A 10,743-nucleotide genomic window follows, 5' to 3' on the forward strand; every position below is an offset into this window, starting at 1 on the left:
CCAGAAATGTGAATTTTGCATAAATACTAATAAAATTATAGTAAAAACTAACTAAAATATACTAAAAACTATGTAAAAATAATGCCAAAATGAATGGTAACAGCAAGTTCAGTGGAATCTCTGTGGTTTCTATATGAGCCTCAGATTCCTTTGGTTCCTCATTAGGAAACTCCTTAGTGGCCAGTGGACGTCCATGGAGGTCTTCCTCACTGGAAATCACTGCCTTTTGACTCTCTCCAGGTTCGGCTATGTTGAACGTGTAGATGGCCTTGCACTCTCTCTTTGGATTCTCTTCTGTATTGCTTGGGAGAGTACTAGGAGGGAGTTCAGTAACTTTCTTACTCAGCTGACCCACTTGTGCCTCCAAATTTCTAATGGAGGACCTTGTTTCATTCATGAAACTTTGAATGGTCTTAGTTAGATCAGAGACTATGGTTGCTAAGTCAGAGAAACTCTGCTTAGAATTCTCTGTCTATTGCTGAGAAGATGATGGAAAAGGTTTGCTATTGCTAAACCTGTTTCTTCCACCATTATTATTATTGAAACCTTGATTAGGCTTCTGTTGATCCTTCCATGAGAGATTAGGATGATTCCTCCATGAAGGATTGTAGGTGTTTCCATAGAATTCTCCCATGTAATTCACTTCTTCCATTCCAAGATTCTCAGGATCATAAGCTTCTTCTTCAGAGAAAGTGGTATGCGAAATTGTTACTCTGAGGTTGTAAAATTTGTTGTTCGTTCTCTCCCTGGTAATGGCTCCAAAAACGTGTGCACAGTACCATGGTCCAAGCATAACTTCATAATTTTGCACAACTAACCAGCAAGTGCACTGGGTCGTCCAAGTAATAAACCTTACGTGAGTAAGGGTAGATCCCACGGAGATTGTTGGTATGAAGCAAGCTATGGTCACCTTGTAAATCTCAGTCAGGCGGATATCAAATGGTTATGGAGTTTTCGAATAATAATAATAAATAAATAGAAAATAAGGATAGAAACACTTATGTAATTCATTGGTGAGAATTTCAGATAAGCGTATAGAGATGCTTTCGTTCTTCTAAACTTCTGCTTTCCTGCTGTCTTCATCCAATCAGTCATACTCCTTTCCATGGCAAGCTTTATGTAAGGGCATCACCGTTGTAAATGGCTACATCCCATCCTCTCTGTGAAAATGGTCCAAATGCTTTGTCACGGCATGGCTAATCATCTGGAGGTTCTCGATCATACTGGAATAGGATTTACTATCCTTTTGCGTCTGTCACTACGCCCAGCACTCGTGAGTTTGAAGTTCGTCATAGCCATCCCTTCCCAGAATCCTACTCGGAATACCACAGACAAGGTTTAGACTTTCTGGATCTCAGGAATGGCCATCCATGGGTTCTAACTTATACCACGAAGATACTAATAACTCGGACTCGGTCCCCTGTATTAGATATCTAAGAGATACTCATTCTAGCTTGGTTGCATGTAGAACGGAAGTGTTTGTCAGGCACGCGTTCATAAGTGAGAATGATGATGAGCGTCACATAATCATCACATTCATCATGTTCTTGGGTGCGAATGGATATCTTAGAAGCGGAATAAGTTGAATTGAATAGAAAACAGTCGTACTTTGCATTAATTCATGAGGAACAGCAGAGCTCCACACCCTAATCTATGGAGTGTAGAAACTCTACCGTTGAAAATACATAAGTGATGAAGGTCCAGGCATGTCCAAATGGCCAGCCCCCATGATCTAAGAACTAAACGTCCCAAGATGCCTAATACAATAGTAAAAGGTCCTATTTATACTAAACTAGCTACTAGGGTTTACAGAAGTAAGTAATTGATGCATAAATCCACTTCCGGGGCCCACTTTGTGTGTGCTTGGGCTGATCTTGAAGTTTACACGTGGAGAGGTCATTCTTGGAGTTGAACGCCAGTTTGTAACGTGTTTCTAGCGTTCAACTCTGGCTTGTGATGTGTTTCTGGCATTTAACTCCAGACTGCAGCGTAGAACTGGCGTTCAACGCGCTTTTGCATCGTCTAAACTCGGCCAAAATATGGACTATTATATATTTCTGGAAAGCCCTGGATGTCTACTTTCCAACACAATTAGAAGCGCGTCATTTTGATTTCTGTAGCTCCAGAAAATCCACTTTTAGTGCAGGGAGGTCAGAATCCAACAACATCAGCAGTCCTTCTTCTACCTCTGAATCTGATTTCTGCTCAAGTCCCTCAATTTCAGCCAGAAAATACCTGAAATCACAGAAAAACACACAAACTCATAGTAAAGTCCAGAAATGTGAATTTAACATAAAAACTAATAAAAACATCCCTAAAAGTAACTAGATCCTACTAAAAACATACTAAAAACAATGCCAAAAAGCGTATAAATTATCCGCTCATCAGGAAGCTTCTTTAGTACTGCAGGAAGCAGCTTGCATTCCAATCAGACTCTGGGAAATCATATTGACTTGCTGAGTCAATATTTTGTTCTGAGCCAATATGGCATTCAGAGTATCAATCTCAAGAACTCCTTTTCTTCTGAGTTTTCCCATTATTCACAGGATTCTTTTCAGAAGTATACATAAACTGGTTATTTGTAACCATTTCAATGAGTTCCTGGGCTTCTGCAGGCGTCTTCTTCAGATGAAGAGATCCACCAGCAGAGTGGTCCAATGACATCTTGGACAATTCAGACAGACCATCATAGAATATACATAGGATGCTCCATTCTGAAAACATGTCAGAAGGACACCTTCTGATCAATTGCTTGTATCTTTCCCAAGCTTCATAAATGGATTCACCTTCCTTCTGTCTAAAGGTTTGGACTTCCACTCTAAGCTTACTCAACTGTTGAGGTGGAAAAAATTTGGCCAAGAAGGCATTGACCAGCTTTTCCCAAGAGTTCAGGCTTTCTTTAGGTTGTGAGTCCAACCATGTCCTAGCTCTGTCTCTTACAGCAAAGAGGAAAAGCATAAGTCTGTAGACCTCAGGATTAACACCATTGGTTTTAACAGTGTCACAGATTTGCAAGAATGCAGCTAAAAACTAATGAGGATCTTCCAATGGAAGTCCATGAAACTTGCAATTCTACTGCATTAAAGAAACTAATTGAGGCTTAAGCTCAAAGTTGTTTGCTCCAATTGCAGGAATTGAGATGCTTCTTCCACAGAAGTCAGAAGAGGGTGCAATAAAGTCACCAAGCATCTTCCTTGCATCTCCACCATTGTTGTTATTTTTGGCTGCCATGTCTTCTTTTTTGAAAATTTCTGTTAGGTCCTCTCCAGAGTGTTGTGCTTTAGCTTCTCTTAGTTTCCTCTTTAGAGTCCTTTCAGGTTCAGGATCAGCTTCAACAAGAATGTTCTTATCCTTGTTCTTGCTCATATGAAAAATAAGAGAACAGAAAAAGAATTCGAACACAGAAAGAGGGAGAGAGTTCGAATTTTAAGAAGAAGAAGAGTGTTAGTACTTAAATAAATAAATAGAAAGAGATGAGAGAGAAAAGAAATTCGAATTTTAATTAAAAAGAGTAGGAAAATATTTTTGTTTTTATTTTAATTATGAGTTAGAATTCAAAAATTATTCAAAGAAATAAAATGAGATTAGAATTTAAAACAGTTAGTTAATTAAAAAGAATTTTGAAAAACTGGTGAGGGGTTTTCGAAAATTAGAGAGAAAAAAGTAGTTAGGTGGTTTTGAAAAAGATAAGAATTAGTAAAACAAACAAAAAGTCAAGTAGTTAATTGAAAAAGATTTGAAAATCAATTTCGAAAAGATAAGAAGTTAGAAAAGATTTTGAAATTAAGTTTTGAAAAAGATATGATTGAAATTTATTTTGAAAAAGATTTGAAAAAGAAATTTAAAAAGATTTGACTTTTGAAATTAAAGTTGATTACTTGACTAACAAGAAACAAAAAGATATGATTCTAGAATTTAAAGATTGAACCTTTCTTAAGAGGCAAGTAACAAACTTAAAATTTTTGAATCAATCACATTAATTGTTAGTAAATTTTTCGAAAATTAAAAATAAGAAAAAACTTTTGAAAATTAATTTTTAAAATTTTCAAAAATCATGAAATAAAAATGAAAAAAATTTGATTTTTGAAAAGATAGGATTTTTAAATTGAAAATTTGACTTGACTCATAAGAAACAACTAAGTTTTAAAAATTTTTGACTAAGTCAAACCAAATTTTCGAAATTTTTATGAGTAAATAAGAGAAAGATATTATTTTTTGTTTTTGAATTTTAAATGAAGAAAGAGAAAAACACAAAAATGACACAAAACATGAAAATTTAAGATCGAAACAAAAAATGCATGCAAGAACACTTTGAATGTTAAGATGAACACCAAGATCACTTTGAATATCAAGATGAACACCAAGAACTTGTTTTTGAAAATTTTTAAGAAAAGAAAAACATGCAAGACACCAAACATAGAAATTTTCAAACTTTAGACACCAATAATTCAAAAATGCATATGAAAAACAAGAAAAGACACAAAACATGAAAATGCAAAGATCAAACAAAGAAGATTATCAAGAACAACTTGAAGATCATGAAGAACAACATGCATGAGTTTTTGAAAATTTTTGTGAAAATAAAAAATATGCAATTGACACTAAACTTAAAATTTGACACTAGTCTCAAACAAGAAACAGAAAATATTTTTGGTTTTTATGATTTTATTAATTTATTTAAATTTTTTTTTTGGATTTTTTCGAAAATTATTTAAGAAAAGAAAATAAAGAGATACAAAATTTTTAATAAAAATTCTAGGAGTCATGCAATGTTAGTCTAAAGCTTCGGTCCAAAAATTTAGACATGGCTTAATAGTCAGCCAAGCTTTATGTGAAAGCTTCGGTCCAAAAGATTAGACATGGCCAATGGCCAGCCAAGCTTTAGCAGAGCATTTTCATACAACAGCCAAATTGATGGAAATCAAAAGGCTCTTGCAAATGATAAGTGGAAGCCTCGGTCCAAAAGATTAGACATGGCTTGACAGCCAGCCAGGCTTCAACAGATCATGATGAAACTCTAGAATTCATTCTTATAAATTCTGAAGAACAAAATAAAATATATATTATTATTTTTTTTTTGAAATTTTTTTTCGAAAAAATAAAAATAAAAATAAAATAAAATTACCTAATCTGAGCAACAAGATGAACTATCAGTTGTCCAAACTCGAACAATCCCTAGCAACGGCGCCAAAAACTTGGTAGCACAGAATTGTTGATTAACAACACTTCTTCACAACTCCCCACGACTAACCAGCAAGTACACTGGGTCGTCCAAGTAATACCTTACGTGAGTAAGGGTCGATCCCACGGAGATTGTCGGCTTGAAGCAAGTATGGAAAGCCCAGGATGTCTATTTTCCAACGCAATTGAGAGCGCACCAATTCAGCTTCTGTAACTCGAGAAAATCCACTTTGAGTGTAGGAGGGTCAGAATCCAATAGCATATGCAGTCCTTTTTCAGCCTCTGAATCAGATTTTTGCTCAGGTCCCTCAATTTCAGTCAGAAAACATCTAAAATCATAGAAAAACACACAAACTCATAGTAAAGTCCAGAAATGTGAATTTTGCATAAATACTAATAAAAATATAGTAAAAACTAACTAAAACAAACTAAAAACTATGTAAAAACAATGCCAAAAAGGGTATAAATTATCCGCTCATCAGGGACAACTTGGACAGGGCTCACCCAGGGGCCATCAAAAATAGGATAAATAATCCCGGCCTCTAGTAACTTAGTGACTTCTTTCTGCACTACCTCCTTCATGGCTGGATTCAGCCGCCTCTGTGGTTGAACCACTGGCTTAGCATCATCCTCCAATAGGATCTTGTGCATGCATCTGGCTGGACTAATGCCCTTAAGATCACTTATGGACCACCCAAGAGCTGTCTTGGGTGCGAATGGATATCTTAGAAGCGGAATAAGTTGAATTGAATAGAAAACAGTCGTACTTTGCATTAATTCATGAGGAACAGCAGAGCTCCACACCTTAATCTATGGAGTGTAGAAACTCTACCGTTGAAAATACATAAGTGATGAAGGTCCAGGCATGTCCAAATGGCCAGCCCCCATGATCTAAGAACTAAACGTCCCAAGATGCCTAATACAATAGTAAAAGGTCCTATTTATACTAAACTAGCTACTAGGGTTTACAGAAGTAAGTAATTGATGCATAAATCCACTTCCGGGGCCCACTTTGTGTGTGCTTGGGCTGATCTTGAAGTTTACACGTGGAGAGGTCATTCTTGGAGTTGAACGCCAGTTTGTAACGTGTTTCTAGCGTTCAACTCTGGCTTGTGATGTGTTTCTGGCATTTAACTCCAGACTGCAGCATAGAACTGGCGTTCAACGCGCTTTTGCATCATCTAAACTCGGCCAAAATATGGACTATTATATATTTCTAGAAAGCCCTGGATGTCTACTTTCCAACACAATTAGAAGCGCGTCATTTTGATTTCTGTAGCTCCAGAAAATCCACTTTTAGTGCAGGGAGGTCAGAATCCAACAACATCAGCAGTCCTTCTTCTACCTCTGAATCTGATTTCTGCTCAAGTCCCTCAATTTCAGCCAGAAAATACCTAAAATCACAGAAAAACACACAAACTCATAGTAAAGTCCAGAAATGTGAATTTAACATAAAAATTAATAAAAACATCCCTAAAAGTAACTAGATCCTACTAAAAATAATGCCAAAAGGCGTATAAATTATCCGCTCATCACAACACCAAACTTAAATTGTTGCTTATCCCCAAGCAACTGAAAATCAAATAGGATAAAAAGAAGAGAATATACTATAAATTCCAAACTATCAATGAAACATAGCTCCAATCAGATGAGCGGGACTTGTAGCTTTTTGCCTCTTGAATAGTTTTGGCATCTTACTTTATCCATTGAAGTCCAGAATGATTGGCATCTATAGGAACTCAGAGTTCAGATAGTGTTATTGATTCTCCTAGTTTAGTATGTTGATTCTTGAACACAGCTACTTTATGAGTCTTGGCCGTGGCCCTAAGAACTTTGTTTTCCAGTATTACCACCGGATACATAAATGCCACAGACACATAACTGGGTGAACCTTTTCAGATTGTGACTCAGCTTTGCTAAAGTCCCCAATTTGAGGTGTCCAGGGTTTTTAAGCACACTTTTCTTTTTGCTTTGGACCTTGACTTTAACCGCTCAGTCTCAAATTTTCACTTGACACCTTCACGCCACAAGCACATGGTTAGGGACAGCTTGGTTTAGCCGCTTAGGCCAGGATTTTATTCCTTTAGGCCCTCCTATTCACTGATGCTCAAAGCCTTGGGATCCTTTTTATTACCCTTGCCTTTTGGTTTTAAGGGTTACTGGCTTTTTGCTCTTGCCTCTTGGTTTTAAGAGCTTTTGGCTTTTTCTGCTTGCTTTTTCTTTTTCTTTCTCTTTTTTTTCGCCATTTTTCTTCTCTCTTTTTTTTTCTGCAAGCTTTTTGTATTCACTACTTTTTCTTGCTTCAAGAATCATTTTTATGATTTTTCAGATTATCAAATAACATTTCTCCTTATCATCATTCTTTCAAGAGCCGACATATTTAACATTCTTAAACAACAACTTCAAAAGACATATGCACTGTTCAAGCATTCATTTAGAAAACAAAAAGTATTGTCACCACATCAATATAATTAAACTAAGTTCAAGGATAAATTCAAAACTCATGTACTTCTTGTTCTTTTGAATTAAAAATATTTTTCATTTAAGAGAGGTGATGGATTCATATTCATTACTTTAAGGCATAGACACTTAGACACTAATGATCATGTAATAAAGACACAAACATAGATAAACATTTAACATAAGAAAAAAAAACAAAAAATTTAAGAACAAGGAATGAGTCCACCTTAGTGACGGTGGCGTTTTCTTCTTGAGGAACCAAGGATATCCTTGAGCTCTTCTATGTCTCTTCCTTGTCTTTGTTGCTCCTCCCTCATTGCTCTTTGATTTTTTCTAATTTCATGAAGGATGTTGGAGTGCTCTTTGATGTTCCACCCTTAGTTACTCCCAATAATTGTGTGGAGGAAAATGTATCCCCTGAGGTATCTCAGGGATCTCTTGATTTACAGTCAAATGTTCTACCACTGAGCTATAGACCCTTGATGGAAGCTTTTGTCTTCCCTTTCCTCTTTCTAGAGGTTTCTCCGGCCTTAGGTGCCATCAATGGTTATGGAAAAAAAAAAGCAATGTTTTTTCCACACCAAACTTAGAATGTTTGCTCGTCCTCGAGCAAAAGAAGAAAGGAATAGAAGAAGAAGAAGATATAGAAGAATCTAGGATTATGAGGAGGGAAGGTGGGGATCCTGTGGGGTCCACAGATCCTGAGATGATCCTGTGAGGTCCACAGATCTTGAGGTGTCAAGGATTTACATCCCTGCACCAATTAGGCATGTAAAATGCTTTTGCATGCAATTCTGGCGTTTAAACGCCGAACTGATGCTTGTTCTGGCGTTCAGCGCCCAGATGCAGCATATTTCTGGCGTTGAACGCCAGCCAGATGCTTGTTTCTGGCGTTCAGCGCCAGCTCTTCCTCAGTGTACATTTCTGGCGTCTGAACACCAGGATGCTGCTTGTTTCTGGCGTTCAGCACCCAGATGCAGCATGTTTCTGGCGTTGAACGCCAGCTTCATGCTTGTTTCTGGCGTTCAGCGCCAGCTCTATGCTCTGTTCTGGCGTTGAACGCCAGCCAGATGCTCCTTACTGGCGTTTGAACGCCAGTGAACTCCTCCTCCAGGGTGTGCTGTTTTTCATGCTGTTTTTTATTTTTCTTCAATTTTTTCAGTTGTTTTTGTGACTCCACATGATCATGAACCTATGAAGACATATAACTAATAAAAAATATAATTAAATAAAAATTGGGTTGCCTCCCAACAAGCGCTTCTTTAATGTTAATAGCTTGACAGTGGGCTCTCATGGAGCCTCACAGATGTTCAGAGCATTGTTGAGACTTCCCAACACCAAACTTAGAGTTTGGATATGGGAGTTCAACACCAAACTTAGAGTTTGATTGTGGCCTCCCAACACCAAACTTAGAGTTTGACTGTGGGGGCTCTGGTTGACTCTATTTTTTGAGAGAAGCTTTCTGTGCCTCTTTTCCATGTTTACAGAAGGATGTCCTTGAGTTTTAAACTCAAGGGATTCCTCATTTAATTGAAGGACTAGTTCACCTCTGTTAACATCAATCACAGCTCTTGCTGTGGCTAGGAAGGGTCTTCCAAGGATGATGGATTCATCCTCATCCTTCCCAGTATCTAGGATTATGAAATCAGCAGGGATGTAAAGGCCTTCAACCTTTACTAACGTGTCCTCTACTTGTCCATAAGCCTGTTTTCTTGAGTTGTCTGCCATCTCTAATGAGATTTTAGCAGCTTGCACCTTAAAGATTCCAAGTTTCTCCATTACAGAGAGTGGCATGAGGTTTATTCCTGACCCAAGGTCACATAGAGCCTTGTCAAAGGTCATGGTGCCTATGGTACAAGGTATTAGGAACTTTCCAGGATCCTGTTTCTTCTGAGGCAATCTCAGTTAATCCAATGCATTTAGTTCATTGGTGAACAGGGGAGGTTCATCTCCCCAAGTCTCTTTACCAAATAAATTAGCATTCAGCTTCATGATTACACCAAGGAACTTGGCAACTTGCTCTTCAGTAACATCTTCATTCTCTTCAGAAGAGGAGTACTTTTCAGAGCTCATGAATGGCATAAGGAGGTTCAATGGAATCTCTATGGTCTCTAGATGAGCCTCAGATTCCTTTGGTTCCTCATAGGAAAACTCCTTATTGATCACTGGACGTCCCAGGAGGTCTTCCTCCTTAGGATTCACGTCCCTCTCCTCTCTTGTGGGTTCGGCCATGATGGTCAATTCAATGGCCTTGCACTCTCCTTTTGGATTCTCTTCTGTATTGCTTGGGAGAGTACTAGGAGGGGTTTCAGTGATTCTTTTACTCAGCTGGCCCACTTGTGCTTCCAAATTTCTAATGGAGGACCTTGTTTCATTCATGAAACTCACAGTGGCCTTAGATAGATCAGAGACTAAGTTTGCTAAATTAGAGGTATTTTGTTCAGAGTTCTCTGTCTGTTGCTGAGTGGAAGATGGAAAAGGCTTGCTATTGCTAAACCTGTTTCTTCCACCATTATTAAAGCCTTGTTGAGGCTTTTGTTGATCCTTCCATGAGAGATTTGGGTGGTTTCTCCATGAGGGATTATAGGTGTTTCCATATGGTTCACCCATGTAATTCACCTCTGCTATTGCAGGGTTTTCAGGATCATAAGCTTCTTCTTCAGAAGATGCCTCTTGAGTACTGTTGGATGCAGCTTGCATTCCATTCAGACTCTGAGAAATCATATTGACTTACTGAGTCAATATTTTGTTCTGAGCCAAAATGGCATTCAGAGTATCAATTTCAAGAACTCTCTTCTTCTGAGGTGTCCCATTACTCACAGGATTCCTCTCAGAAGTGTACATGAACTGGTTATTAGCAACCATGTCAATGAGTTCTTGAGCTTCTGTAGGTGTTTTCTTTAGGTGAATGGATCCACCTGCAGAAGTATCCAATGACATCTTAGCTAATTCAGACAGACTATCATAGAATATATCCAGGATGGTCCATTCTGAAAGCATGTTAGAAGGACACTTTTTGGTCAGTTCCTTGTATCTCTCCCAAGCTTCATAGATGGATTCACCTTCTTTATGTCTGAAGGTTTGAACATCCACTCTAAGCTT

At 37.8% G+C, this 10,743-nt stretch overlaps 2 non-coding genes across 2 annotated transcripts; both read left to right on the forward strand.

Annotated features, from left to right (window-relative positions):
* Window positions 1-2,722: 2,722 nt before the first annotated feature.
* LOC148545413 (small nucleolar RNA R71) lies at window positions 2,723-2,826 on the forward strand. Its single transcript, XR_015901100.1, has one exon. It is a non-coding gene; the product is annotated as a small nucleolar RNA R71 (small nucleolar RNA).
* A 7,809-nt stretch (window positions 2,827-10,635) lies between these two features.
* Window positions 10,636-10,743, forward strand: LOC148545414 (small nucleolar RNA R71). Its single transcript, XR_015901946.1, has one exon. It is a non-coding gene; the product is annotated as a small nucleolar RNA R71 (small nucleolar RNA).

Source organism: Arachis ipaensis, chromosome B9, assembly GCF_059453495.1.
Source record: "Arachis ipaensis isolate K30076 ecotype BB chromosome B9, ASM5945349v1, whole genome shotgun sequence".
NCBI lineage: Eukaryota > Viridiplantae > Streptophyta > Magnoliopsida > Fabales > Fabaceae > Arachis > Arachis ipaensis.